Genomic DNA, 15078 nt, shown 5'->3' with positions numbered 1-15078 from the left:
TACGGGCGGCCCTCGGCTACAGTTAAGTACTGGTGCCTCCGCCGCACGCATGCGCTCGGAAGAGCGCCGGTGCACATGCGCAGGTGCGCTGCGGCCCGCCCAGGAAGGGACTACAGATTCCGGCATGCAGCGCGCGCTGGTCTCCGACCTCTAAAATAGTAAGAATTCCAGTTTAAATTTGCTTCGTTCTGAATGGTTCTGACATTTTTAGGGTCCTTATTTCTCCTTTACCTACTCGTTTGTGGATATAGTTGTATCTCTTTTTAACTGAGGAAGGGAACCAACGTTTCAATTCACCCATCAGTAAATAACTGTATCTGGAATTGTTTCTCGCCCGTTCACTTTGAGCCCCAGCTCTGGATTTATACTGGACGACCAGGTGTTAGCTTGTAGAGTGGAAAGAGTTATGGATAGGTGGTAGACAGGAGTTGAGGAGGGGATCTGGGGGGTTTTTTTGTTTGTTTTGTTTTTTGTTAGGGTTTTTTTGTTTGTTTGTTTGGGGGGGGTGATAGTACATGCGCTTGACTGTAAATGCAAAAAATAAAGAATGAAAAGTAAATATCCAACGCCCCCCCGACACACACACACACATTTCTTGAATTTTCTCCACTTTTCACAATCCCCATAAACCAGGTATGTCTTGGTAGAAACCAGTGGAGAAGAATGGCCGGGAGGGGGGGGTGTTATGGTGAGACCTCATTTGTGAATTTAAGAACAAAAATTTGTCAATGTGCAATTATCTCAAAATTAAAAGTTTTAGGACTAGGAATGTATCTCAGTAGTAAAGTGCTTGCCTAGCATGCAAAAGGTCCTAGTTGAGTCCTCAGCCCTACAAAAATAAGTATGTTCTAAAACAAATCTTTTGCTTTTTTAAAAAAAAACTAACATATGTAATGAATGTACAAAGTACTAAAGGAAATAGAGTAAAACATTGCCCTCTGTCCTTTGTCTTCGAATTCCCCTTTTCCCAAAAAATTGTTAACTTTCTTGTGCGGCTTCCTGGGATAGGATAAGTTAGCACCTTGGCAGAGGTAGGTAGTTAAAACCTTTTACCAAAAACACTATAGCACCCCTTACATAATTTGCTTTCCATGATATATAATATATAATCATTTCTTTTCGAATATGCAGATATCTCTTAATAGACATGATCTTTAATTATATGGATATAAACTAGTTTATTCAACTTTATTTGGATAGGTATTGCCAGAACACCTATGAAGAGATTTTTAGAACCTCCACCAGCGTTATAAAGGAATGTTATTGTCACAGGGAAGTGACTCCCAGTCAGATAGATGTCAGATATACCAAGTTCATGTCTCTAGATAGCTGAAGAATGGATACAAGGATGGAAGAGAGTAAGAGTTGGAAAACTTTATTGAGAGAAAGCTCCTGAAAGACAGGAAAGGTTCTAAAAGTGGGTTGGTTCCAAGGCTTTTTGTCTAGAGGTGTTTGGGGGGTTTTTTAAATAAATTTTATTTTATCCCATTCCACCCTTAATCCTCCTCCCTTCCCTATGTACAAAAGCTTTGTTTCCATTTTTTTCCTTCTATTTTCACTTTTTTTCTTGTTGGTTCCTTCCTTTCTCCCTCCCTCCTCCCTTGTTCCCCTTCCCATTTGAACACTTTCTTCCCATTTCCCAACACCCATTATACATCTCAGCCCTCATTTCCACACTCAGTTTCTCATATCAGAGAAATAATGCAGTATTTAAACGTATGTGTCAAATTTATTTCACTTAAGAGTATGGTCTCAAAGTCCCTCCATTTAGCTATAAATGTCTGAAGCTCATTCTTCTTTGTGGCAGAGTAGTACTCTATTGTAGAAAAAAACCCTACATCTTTATCCACTCGTCAGTTGATAGGCATTTGGGCTGTTTCCACAATTTAGCTATTACAAACTGTGCTGCTATAAACAGGTGCACATATATCACTTTGGTATGATGTTTCTAATTCTTTCAGGAAGTTACCAAGATGAGGAATAGCTGGGTCAAAAGGAATCTCTAGTTTTAGTTTTTTGAGGGATCTCCACACTGATTTCCACAGTGGTTGCACCAGTCTACACTCCCACCAGCAGTGGAGAAGGGTTCCTTTTTCTCCACAGCCCCTCCAGCATTTGTTATTGGTTGATTTCATGTCTGGAGGTTTTTATACATGAAAATGATCATGTCTCAGACCACTCTGGACCAAGCTGAGGCCAATCCATAATGTTAAAGAATAGTAGCTTAGCTAATATTGATCCAATAGGAAAGCGAGGCACAGAGAGAGGGTACATGATGGGCACCACTAACTTCAGCTTATTTCTACATCTAATGTAAGAAGAGCAAAGGCATTTTGTGGAAGGGATAGGTGTTTGGGTCAGGGTGTTCTGGTCCCCACCTATGCCCTGGAACAGCTGGTGCTGATTACAGTATGATCTCAAGCTGCTGTCTATCTCTAGGAAGGTTTGCAGACCTGGGTCTTTTCCAGTTCTTCTCCTGCCACAATTTTGATGTGTCTTATCTTCTACACTGACTCCTTCAAGGGCATGCTCTCTCTCTCTCTCTCTCTCTCTCTCTCTCTCTCTCTCTCTCTCTCTCTCTCTCTCTCTCTCTCTCTCTCTGGCTGCCTGTTAATTTCTACCTAACTTAGCTGTCTATAATATCATAAGGTCCTAAGTACTAACTGAGTACACATATAAAGCATGCACCAGAAGGACCTTAAAAAGTGCAGTCCCTTTCTTTCTCCGGGTCTTTTTTCTACCCCATTGCAATGAGAAATTCTTGAAAACTGCAAAACTTTTCAGATTTAGGAAATACTAAAATCTTCAGGTAGGAAACTACTTGATACCTAGTTTTCCCTCCTTATCCTTTTCAAAAATCTTCATATGATAGGATATTTGTTTTTCCCACCTACAATGATTTACATCCCCTTAAAGAAAGGAAATTAAAGAAGAAAAAGGTAAAATGTCCTGCTCTAAGTCATACAATGCATATATTACAGAGCAAAGATTAGAACTCAGATGTTACCAACTCCAAAATTTACAATCTGATCCTTACTATCTGAAATGGTGTTGTAAATGTGATTCCTGGAATTTTGTATAAATTTTTATTTTTTTATGTTTAAATACTTTTATTTCATTTTCTTTGTGTTCCTTTTTCATATGCTGTAAACACAAAGGTTAGAACCTCCGTTGTATAAGTGTGTAATTCCACTGTTCTTGACTTGTCCCAGTCAGTAGCTGATATAACATTTTAAGTAGGAGTAGCATGTAAGTGGGGGCAACCATGAGACTGAAGTCAGAGAATCTCAAAAGGGAGATAAAATTCAGGGGATGAAATCATGGGACATTTAAAAAATACTTTATTTGGAAAAATTCAAATTTACAGAAAAGTTACAAAACTAATAAAGAACAATGCTTTTTCATGAGCTAGATTCACCTAAGTTTAGCATTTTGTTCCATTTGATTTCTCAACTTTCTCTCTACATTTTTTTTTTGGTACTGGGGATCAAATCAGGACCTTGCGCTTGTGAGGCAGGTGGCAGATCCACTGAGCTAAATCCCCGGCCCTCTCTCTACTGTTGTTTAATGTAGATTGAGTATAAGAAGGGAGAAAAGGATGTATAGACTGAGCACATAGGATTTTTAGGACAGTGAAAATCAGTTGTATAATACTATAATGGTGGGTATGTGTCATTTTATGATTGTCAAAACCCATAGAATGTACATCAAAAGTGAACCCTAGGGCCAGGGATTTAGCTCAGTGGTTCTGCTGCCTGCCCTGCAAGCACAAGGACCCGAGTTCAATCCCCAGCACCCGAAAAAAAAAAGTGAACCCTAATGTAAACAATAGAATGTAGGTAATAAAGACAGGTAAATCCATTGGTTAAAAGAAATGTACTAGTTGGGCATGCAGGTGCACCCCTATAATTCCACCACTCTGGGAATCTGAAGCAGGAGGATAACAAGTTTAAGCCAGCCTGGACCACTTAGTGACAGCCAAACCCTGTCTCAAAAATTTTTTAAAAAATTAAAGGCCAAGGGTTGGGAATTTAGCTCAGTGGTGCCATGCTTGCCTTGCCAAGCACAAGGTCCTGAGTTCGATCCCTGGTACCTCAAATAAATAAATAAAGGCCAGACATGGTGGTGCATGCCTGTAGTCCCAGCACTCAAGAGGCTGAGGCAGCAGCATTGCCATGAGTTCAAGGCCAGCCTAAACTACACAGCGAGACCCTGTCTCAAAAAAAAAAAAAAAAAAAGATAATATAGATAATAAGGAGAACTATGCATGGGTGAGGACAAGAGATTAGTAAAAAAAGATACAGAGAGAGAAAATTTCTGTACCTTCTAGTCAATTTTTCTATAAATCTAAACTTCTCTTAAAAAGTCTATTTTTAAGGTCCTAGGATTTAGTTCAGTGGTTCTGCCACCTGCCTCACAAGAGCAAGGACCCGAGTTCAATCCCCGGTACCCAAAAAAAAGTCTATTTTTAAAAGACATAGTTATCATATGCATTTTTTAAAGTAGGATTCAACTATATGCTCTCTATAAGAGGTTCACTTTACACTATATAAAAACAAACATAGGTTGAAAGTGAAGGGATTGAAAAGATGTTCCATGCAAACTGTACCCAAAAGACAGCAAAGGTAGCTATATTACTATTAAGTAAAAAACTATAAACAAAGAAAGACATCATGTAATGATAAAAGGGTCAATTTAAGAAGATATAAAAATTATAAACATTTATGCAACAAATATTAGAGCTCCTAATATATGAAGAAAACATTAACAAAATTGAAAGGAGAAATAGATTGCTTAGCAATAATAGTACAAAGGAAAAAATAATAGGGAGCAAAATAGTTTCTAATCATAATGAAAAAAAGCTAGAAAACAATAGCAAGAAGAATAATATCTGGCAGGCTGGGGATTTAGCTCAGTGGTTCCAGGGCCTGCCTTGAAAGCGGAAGGACCTGAGTTTGATCCCCGGTACCAAAAAAAAAAGAATAATGTCTGGAAAACCACAAATATGTATAAACACACTTTTTCATCGGTGTGTATTACCATGACAAAATAATAAGATTCATTTGGGCATATTGGTACATTCATATAACATATTTTTATTATTTTCACCCTCATTATACTCCTCTCCATTTCCTTACACTCCCATCTCCCTCTTTTTCTCTAAAACTCTACCTTTAGTTTCTTATATCTCTTATTTATTTGTTCATTCATTCATAGATTGCTCATTTGAGAGAAAAGTGCAGTATTTAAATTTCTGAGGCTGACTTCTTTCAAGTAACATGATGGACTCCAATTTAGTTCATTTCCTGAAAATGACATGATTTTCTTCTTGTTTATGGCTGAATAATATTCCATTTTATATGCATACTACTTTTTATTATCCATTCATCAGTTGATAGGTATCTAGGCTGTTACCACAGCTCAGTTATTGTATATTGCTCTGCTATAAATGTGGGTATACATGTATCACTGCAATATGCTGTCTTTAATTCATTTGGGAATATATCAAGGAGTGGTATAGCTGGGTTATATGACATTTTTATTTTTAGTTTTCTGAAGAATCTTCATACTGATTTCCATAGTGCTTCTAATAGTAGTTTACATTCTTCTGACAGTATAAGAGGGTTCCTTCTCCCTTGCATTTTCACTAACACTGTTTTTTATAATCTTGATGTTAGCCATTCTGAGTAGGGTGAGATAGAATCTGAATGTAGTTCTGACTTGCATTTCCCTAGTGACTAAAGCTGTTGAAAATGTTTCATATGCTTACTGCCACTTGAAATTATTGTTTTGAAAAGTGTCTAGTCAGTAAGTTTGCCCATTGCTCCCTGGACAGCACAGAGGAGGTGAGCCTCTAGGGCCACAGTACCACCACCCCAGAGCACCGAGGAGCAAAGCCCCTCCCAGTGCACAGGAGGTGAGCCGTGAGGGTGCCAGCACCCCCCCTCCCCCTGTGGCTGTGCCGAGACATTACCTGGATCCACACTGCAGAGTTGCAGGGGTCATAAAGGACATTGTTCTGAGCTCAAGAAGATAGAGCAGAAGTGAACAACAGAGAGAGGGCCTCTCTGAGGCTCCTTGATGAAAATTTAAACCCACCAGAAAACTGAAGAAAATCTCTGCAATAAAGACACACCAGAGCACCTTAGCTGGGGGACCAGCGTTGTGGACCACAGTGGCATGTCCTCAAGCAGACCCTAGCCAGGGCTATACCTCCACCCCAGAGGCTGGGATACACTAGCTCAAGCCAAGGGCCCACCTGGAAAAGAGTTGCACAGGCATACAAGCAAGAGCCAGAGATTTGCCCCAATACCATCGGTAAGTGCTTGAGACCCTAGCCAGAAGCTTGCTCACACAACAGAAACTGGGTGCACAGTCCCCAGTCAAAGGCCCTTCCAGACAACAGCTACATAGGGGCCCTAGCCAGAGGCTCAGCCTAGATACCATCCCAAGTGTCCACAGGCCACTGCCAGAAGCCCACCCAGACAATAGGTCAGCTCAGGAATCCACAAGGCCACCTTTCTGAAACCGGGAATTAGTGTACTGGTGAACAGCACATAAAAGGCTGCTCGGTGGCTTGCTGAAAATTGAAGACCACTGGGTGAGCAAAAAGTTGCCTCAACAAAGGGATATCAGGCTGCATCTGTTGAAATGAGAAGACATGTAAACAAGTCTAAAAACCAGGCTCCAAAAACACCTAAAGCAACCCCAAAGGGAAACGAGATGGAACAATCTGATACTCAACCACCTAGACTCCCTGAACTGGCAATGAAAGAGGATCTGGAAAAAATGAAATCAGAAATAATTTTCAGATAACAGCAGAGATTGTTCCCATAGTGCAAGACATGATTAATAAATCTAGAGCAGACACAGATAAAAAAAAAAAAAAAGAGGAGCTGAGGAACATGATGGAATCCCAACATAGGGAACAAATGGAACCCATAAAACAGATGCAAACAGATTTCCAGGAGATAAAAACTCCATTGAAAGTTTACGCAGCAGAATGAGCCAATGTGAGGACAGAATTTCAGATATAGAAGATAAGATTGTAATTAGTGACCAGAAAAAGAAAAATTTCTTTAAAATAGTAAGGGCACATGAGAAATCAATCCAGCACCTGCTAGACAATGCAAAGAAGAATAACATAAGCCTGATCAGAGTCAATGAAGAAACAGGAGAGAGTGCAGATGACATAAAAAACTGTTCACCGAAGTGATGGCAGAAAGCTTCCCAAGCAGGGGAAAAGAACTTGACATACAGATAAGGGAGGCATAAAGGACTCCAACTAGCCTTGATTAAAAAACAATCTACACATATAATAGTTAAGATTCCAGAAACCCAACAGAAGAACAAAATTCTACAAGCAGTTAGAGAAAAGAAACAAATCACATACAAAGGAAAGCCCATCAGAATCACAGCAGACTTCTCAACTCAAACACTCAAGGCAAGAAGAGCTTGGAGTGATGTATTCCAAGCCCTAAAGGAAAACAGCCTCCAACCCAGATTGATGTACACTGTCAAACTATCTTTCAAAATTGATGGAGAAATAAGATATTTTCATGACAAAGGGCACCTTAGGAACTTCATGAATACCAAACCAGCACTCCAAAACATTTTAGACAATATTCTAGGAAAAGACAATGAGGATCACAACCCCAGGAAGCCCAGCAGAGTGGATCCATTGGACACGACAAGAAATTAAACACAAAGGGGGTGAATCCAGCAAAAAGAAAAAGTCATGCCAATGATAAGTCAATATATATTAGTTATAACCATCAATGTTTAATGGTCTCAATTCACCAGTCAAAAGAAATAGACTGGCAGAATGGGCCAAGAAGCAAGATCCAACAATATGCTGCATATAAGAAACACACTTAATTCAAAAAGAAACTTATAGACTCAAAGTTAAAGGGTGGAAAACAATACTCCATGTGACAGGAACGTGGAAAAAAAATTGAAATAGCTATCCTCTTTGCAGACCAAGTAGATTTCAAACCCACACTGATTAAGGGAGACAAAAAAGGACACCACATCCTTGTAAAGGGAACAATACAAGAGGAAGAGATAACAATCATAAATATCTATGCACCAAACACTAGTGCGCCCAACTATATAAAATGAATACTAATGGATATGAAAAATCAAGGAAGCACTAATGCAATAGTAGTGGAAGACCTCAATACCCCACTGTCACAAATAGATAGATCAACTAGACAAAAAAAAAGCAACAAAAGACTAGAATGTGCCGCAGACCAGCTGCAGTCGATGTAGGGTAGGAAGGGGAGAGGTCTTGGGCCGGCGAGTGAGAAAAGAACCTTCGCAAGCAATGTGCAGGTTCCCTCTGAGAAGTCTCAGGGTCTGATTTATTTTTATATCTTTAAGCAATAGCTAAGAGGCATTGGGTGGAATATGTTTACATTTTAGGTTGCCTTAGCAACATCTAGTGAGGTAAAGGTTATTTTTACTAAACAATATATTTTTCTAAGCTGATTCATATCATTGAACATCATGAATACATTTCTTAAAAATCACAATTGTTTCCTTATTTTCCCAAACCTAAGTAGAACAAAATGTAACTTAATCAAAATCTCCAGAGGGTAACTTAATTAGAATCTCTATAGCAGCGGGGGTACAAGCAAGATTTAATTAATTAAATGTCAAACTTGTGGTCACCAGCTAGCCCTTGAGAAACTGTACAACAGTTAATATAGTTTGCTATTAGCTCTCTACTTTCCTATATCTCTATTTATCTTACCTAAGTGTCATTTGGGTTCATAGTTCATGAGCAGGAGATATTTTCAGCACTGTGAGAAATATTGAATAACTTGCCTCCTTAATGCATTTATCTGTCCCAACTTTCTCTCTATTTCTTATTTCCCACTATTACTTACATCTAAAGTCTATCCTATCAACCTCTTCATAAGACCCCTTTAGTAATAAGAAGGTCAGCAATAAGAGAGGGGAGTTATAGTAGTAGGAAAATGGAGTTTCAGCAGAGGTTTCTTTAGAAGTGGATGTGGCAATAGAACTAAGAGAAACTGGAATTTGGGACTTTTGAGCCAGATCAGATTTCAATACATCATTGCCAATTTGCCTTATGGAGAGTTTGTTAGTCACAAACACAATGATTCCTGTGACCAGAGTAACAATTTTAAACATTATGGCATGAAAAAAATAAAACATGAGGGTATGATGTGTTCCACCCTTCTTTTCCCCAAGCTGGAACTTTGTCAAGCAGCCTTGGAGGTTGGTTGGGCTTTGCCAAGAATGCAATCAAACTCTTGAACAAATAAACTTAACAGATGTTTACAGAGTGTTCTACCCCACAAAATCAGAATACACATTCTTTTCAGCAGCACACAGGTCATTTTCCAAAATAGACTACATATTTGCTCATAGAACATGTTTAAGTAAGTGCAAAAGAATTGAAGTCATCCCCTGTATATTTATGAGACCATACTGTGATGAAATTGGAGATCAATAGCAAAAAAAAACACAAGAATTTTATAACCACATGGAAATTGAACAACACACTTCTGAATAACCAATGAGTCACAGAGGAAATTAAAGAAGAAATCAGACAGTTCCTTCAATTAAATGACAATGACAATACAACATATCAGAATCTATGGGACACAATGAAAGCAGTCTTAGCAGTGAATATTCATATTAGGAAAACAGAGCAAGCCCAATTAAACAACCTGATGCTGAACCTCAAGCTTCTAGAAAAAGAAGAGCAGGACAAACCCAAAGCCCATAGAAAGGAGGAAATTATAAAGACCAGGGCAGAAATCAGTGCAATGGAGACTAAGAGAACAATACAAAAAAAATCAATGAAGCCAAGAGTTGGTCCTTCAAAAAAATAAACAAAATTGACAAACCCTTAGCCAATCTTATCAGAAAAAGGAAAGAAAAAGCCCAAATCCATGCAATTAGGAATGAAAAGGATGAAATGACACTGGACCCAGCAGAAATCCAGAGGATCATCAATACCTACTTTGAGAATCTATATGCCAATAAGATGGAAAACACAGAAGAAATGGACAGATTCCTAGGTAAGTATGAATTACCAAAGTTGAACAAAGAAGACCTAAAAATTCTAACCAACCCAATATCAATCAATGAAATTGAAAATGTAATTAAAAACTTACCAACTAAGAAAAGCCCAGGTCCTGATGGCTTCACTGTTGAATTCTACAAGACATTTAGAGAGGAACTACTGCCACTACTGTTTAAACGCTTCAATGAAATGGAAAGGGAACCAATACTCCCAAATTCATTCCTGGAAGAAAGCATCACCTTGATCCTCAAAGTAGAGAAAGACCCAACTGAAAAAGAACTATAGGCCAATCTCACTAATGAACATAGATGCAAAAATCTGTAATAAGATACTGGCAAATAGAATGCAGAAAATCATCAAGAAGATCATACAACCTGACCAAGAGGGATTCATCCCAGGGATGCAGGGATGGTTCAACGTATGCAAATCAATAAATGTAATACACTATATCAATAGAGACGAGGACAAAAACCATATGATCATCTCAATAGATGTAGAAAAAGCATTTGACAAAATCCAACATGCATTTATGATAAAAACCCTACAAAAAATTGGAATGGATGGTCTCTACCTCACTCTGATAAAAGCCATCTATGAAAAACCAACAGCCAATATCATACTCAATGGTCAAAAACTGAAATCCTTCACACTAAAATCAGGAACAAGACAAGGATGTCCACTATCACCATTCCTGTTCAATATAGTCTTGGAAACATTAGCCACAACAATTAGACAAGAGAAAGAAATAAAAGGAATAAAGATAGGAAAGAAAGAAGTCAAATTGTCATTATATGCAGATGACATGATACTCTATATCAAAGACCCCAAGAACTCCACCAAAAGTCTTCTAGACTTAATAACCAAATTCAGTTAAGTAGCTGGATACAAAGTCAACACACAAAAATCAATAGCTTTCCTCTACACAAACAACAGACTCACTGAGACAGAAATAGGGCAAACAATTCCTTTCACAATAGCATCCAAAAAACTGAAATACCTAGAAATGAACCTAACTAAAGAAATCAAAGACCTCTTCTCTGAAAACTATAGCACTTTGAAAAGAGAGATGGAAGACGATATCAGAAAATGGAAAGACATCCCTTGCTCCTGGGTAGGAAGGATCAACATAGTGAAAATGGCCATACTTCCAAAACTGCTATATAGATTCAATGCAATCCCAATTGAAATCCCAGCAGCTTACTTCATGGACCTTGAGAAAACGATCCAAAATTTCATTTGGAACAAGAAGAGACCCAGAATAGCAAAAGCAATTCTAGGTAACAGAGACATGGAAGGGGGTATTACAACCCCCAACTTGAAACTATACTACAAAGATACTGCAATAAAAACAGCATGGTACTGGCAAAGAAACAGACCTGAGGACCAATAGAACAGATTAGAAGATGCAGAAACAACTCCAGACACACTCAGCCATCTCATCTTTGACAAAGGAGCCAAACACCCCCACTGGAGGAAAGATAGCCTCTTTAATAAATGGTGGAGGAGAACTTGGCTTTCAACTTTCCAAAGACTAAAACTAGACCTATATCTCTCACCATGCACTCAACTAAAATTGAAATGGATTAAAGATCTAAATATTAAAACAGAAACGCTGAACTGACTGGAACAGAGGTTAGGTAGAACTCTTGAAGACAATGATGTAGGAAAAGATTTTATGAACAAAACCTCAGTTGCCCATGAACTAGCACAAACAACAAGTGGGAGCTCTTCTTATTAAAAAGCTTCTGCTCAGCAAGGGAAACCATGAGCAGTGTGAAGAGACAACCCATAATGTGGGAAAAAATTTTCACTAGCAATCCCTCAGACAAAGGTCTACTATTTCGAATCTATAAAGAACTTTAAAAATCAGACCTCACAAATTTAAAGACCCAATCCAAAAATGAGCATCTGAAATGAACAGACATTTCTCACACAAAGAAGTAGTAGAAATGGCAAATAAACATATGAAAAAATGTTCAACATCACTGGCCATTAGAGAGATACAAATGAAAACAATGCTGAGACTCCACCTCACCCCAGAAGAATGGCTGCTATCAAGAAATCAATCAATAACAAATGCTGGTGGGCTGTGGGGAAAGAGGGACACTGCTCCACTGCTGGTGGGAGTATAGACTGGTGCAACCACTGTGGAAATCAGCATGGAGATACCTCAAAGAACTAGGACTGGAAGTCCCATTTGACCCAGCTATTCCTCTGCAGGGTATCTTCCCCAAAGAATTTAAAGAATCATACCACAGTGATACATGTGCACCCATGTTCATAGCAGCACAATTTGTAATAGCTAAAACTTGGAAGCAGCCCAAGTGCCCATCAACTGGAGACTGGATAAAGAAAATGTGGGGTTTTTTTTTTTAATGAAATGGAGTACTACTCAGCCATAAAAAATGAGAAATTACAGACATTTATTGCTAAATGGATGCACATTGAGGCGATACTCTTAAGTGAAATAAGTAGGACACACGTGTAAATACTGAAAAGTTTCTCTAGTGTGAGAAACTAAAAGTGTGAATAAGGACTAAAAGGTATAATAGATAATGTGAAATAGGAAGAAAAGGAGCAAAGGGAAAGGGGAATTCGGAGGGGTAGGGGAAAGGAAAAAGAGAATGGAATTAATATGAGAAAATGAAAAAATGGAAACAAATTTTGTAAATAGGGAGGGATGGAGGAGTTGAGTGGAAGGCAAAGGAATGGGGAAAAAATAAGAACCAAGAGAGTATGTATGTAAAGGTGCAAATTTCCAATGATGAATGTCATTATATTGTATACCTAAAATGTACCAATAAAATTAATTTTAAAAAGAAAGAAAAAATGAAAAGTAGTCCTTAAATAGAACATATTTATAATACATATAAGCTATGACCAGAATATATAAAGAACTCTTATACGCACTCATTAGGGAGATTAAGTTAAAAGTTTTAAAAGAAGAAATGTCAGCTTAGGTGTGAACCAGTTAGAACTTTCTAATACTACTAATGTGAATGTAAAATGATAAAACCATTTTGGAAAACAATATAGAAATTTCTTATATCACTGTTAAGAACCAACAGTTCTGTTTTTAAGTATTTACTTAAGAAAAATGAAATCACATTTTCACAATAGATTTGTACATACAAGTTGACTATCCCTTATATGAAATTCTTGGGACTAGAACTGTTTCAGATTTTGGGTTGAAATACACTTGATCTGCAAAGAGGATACCTACTCCTGCTTTTTTTCGGGTTCCTGTCACATGGAGTATTGTTTTCCACCCTTTAACTTTCAGTCTGTGAGTTTCTTTTTGAATTAAATGTGTTTCTTGTATGCAGCATATTGTTGCTTCTTGACCCATTCTGCCAGTCTATTTCTTTTGACTGGTGAACTGAGACCATTAAACATTGGTGGTTAAACTTTCAATGGAGTTTTTAATCTCCTAGAAATCTGTTTACATCTGTTTTATGGATTCCATTTGTTTCCTATGTTGGGATTCCAGCATGTTCCTCAGCTCCTCTATTTTTTTTTTCTGTGTCTGCTCTAGATTTATTAATCATGTCTTGCACTGTGGGCACAATCTCTGCTGTTATCTGAGAAATTATTTCTGATTTCATTTTTTCCAAATACTCTTTCATTGCCAGTTCAGGGAGTCCAGGTAGTTGAGTATCAGATTTTTCCATCTAGTTTCCCTTTGGGGTTGCTTTAGGTGTTTTTGGAGTCTGGTTTTGAGACTTGTTTACATGTCTTCTCATTTCATTGGGGGTTGGGGGGGAATTTGTGCTGCTGGCGCCCATGCGGCTCAACTCCTCGGTGCTGAGCGTAGTGGTATGACAGCCTGAAAGGTTGCATCCTCTGCATTGAGGGCAGCTCTGCTGCTCGATGCTGGGGGCAGTGGTACAGCTTCCTTATTCCTTACAACCTTCCAACCCTCAGTGCTCTGTGTCCTGGTGCCTACATGGCCCATTCTCTACTGTTCATTTCTTAAAGTTCTAAATTTTGCTGGAATCTCATTTATCAGTTTTTTTCTTTTATACATCATGTTTTTTTCTATCCTAGAAATTTCTTGCCTACCATAAATTCGTGAACATTTTGCCTTGTAATTTCTTCTTAAAGTTTTATAGTTTTAGTCTTTCATATTTAGGTTCATAGATCCTTTCAAGTTATCTTTATGTATGGAAGTAAATGGTTACGGTTAATTTTTTACATACAGATACCAGATGTTCTAGTACCATTTGTTGAAAACACTATCTTTTCCTCTGCTCTTGAGTTGAGTTTATGTTGTATAAAATATTAATGTTAAATAATCTTTCAAAAATCAGTGGACTATATATGTGTGGTTCTATTTCTAGATTCTCTGTTTTATTTCATTGATCTGTATGTGTTTCCTTAGCCCAACATTGCCTTGATTACTGTAACTTTAGAGGAAGTCTTAAAATTAGGTAATAAATGTCTTCCAACACTGTTATTTTTTTTTCTTTTTACTTTTATATGTCCTCTGTACTCGTATGTAACTTTTAAATTTCAGTATCCAAGGGCTGGGGATTTAGCTCAATGATTCTGACACCTGCCTCGCAAGCGCAAGGTCCCAAGTTCAATCCCCAGTATCAAAAAAAAAAAAAAAAAAAGGACTTATAAATTTCAATATCCAAGTATACATAGACCTGAATTTTTATATATACCTTGAGTTTTCTAATCCTGCTAAATTCAAATACAAGTTCTAGGGGCTCCTAGAGATTTCTTAGTATTTTCTCTATAGATGATCATTTCATCTGCATGTAAAGATTTTACTTCTACCTTGCCAGTCCTATGCTATTTGTTTCTTTTTATTGACAGACTATTTTGGTTTGGGCCTGTGTTTCAAAGTTTAATGGACAGGGCCAGGGATTTAGCTCAATGGTTCTGCCACCTGCCTTGCAAGTGCAAAGACCCTAGTTCAATCCCTGGTACCAACAAAAAAAAGAAAAGAAAAGAAAATGTTTAATGGACAAATGAAGAGTAGGCATATTTGCCCTTGTTCTGCATCTTAG

The 15078-nt window shown here is 37.9% G+C and overlaps 1 long non-coding RNA gene across 1 annotated transcript in view; it reads left to right on the top strand.

Moving 5' to 3' along the window:
• The first annotated feature begins 42 nt into the window (after positions 1–42).
• Positions 43–15078, top strand: part of LOC147822942 (uncharacterized) — a 106026-nt gene continuing 90990 nt past the window's right edge. Inside the window, exon 1 of the long non-coding RNA XR_015444771.1 lies at positions 43–158. This is a non-coding gene — a long non-coding RNA (uncharacterized LOC147822942). The remainder of the gene's footprint in view (positions 159–15078) is intronic.

Source organism: Heterocephalus glaber, unplaced genomic scaffold (assembly GCF_053883595.1).
Source record: "Heterocephalus glaber isolate CG9 unplaced genomic scaffold, H.glaber_assembly_v1.0 deba00001606, whole genome shotgun sequence".
Taxonomy (NCBI): Eukaryota; Metazoa; Chordata; class Mammalia; order Rodentia; family Bathyergidae; genus Heterocephalus; species Heterocephalus glaber.
The sequence above is the reverse complement of the archived record's forward strand: the minus strand, read 5'-3'. Positions and strand labels throughout refer to the sequence as shown.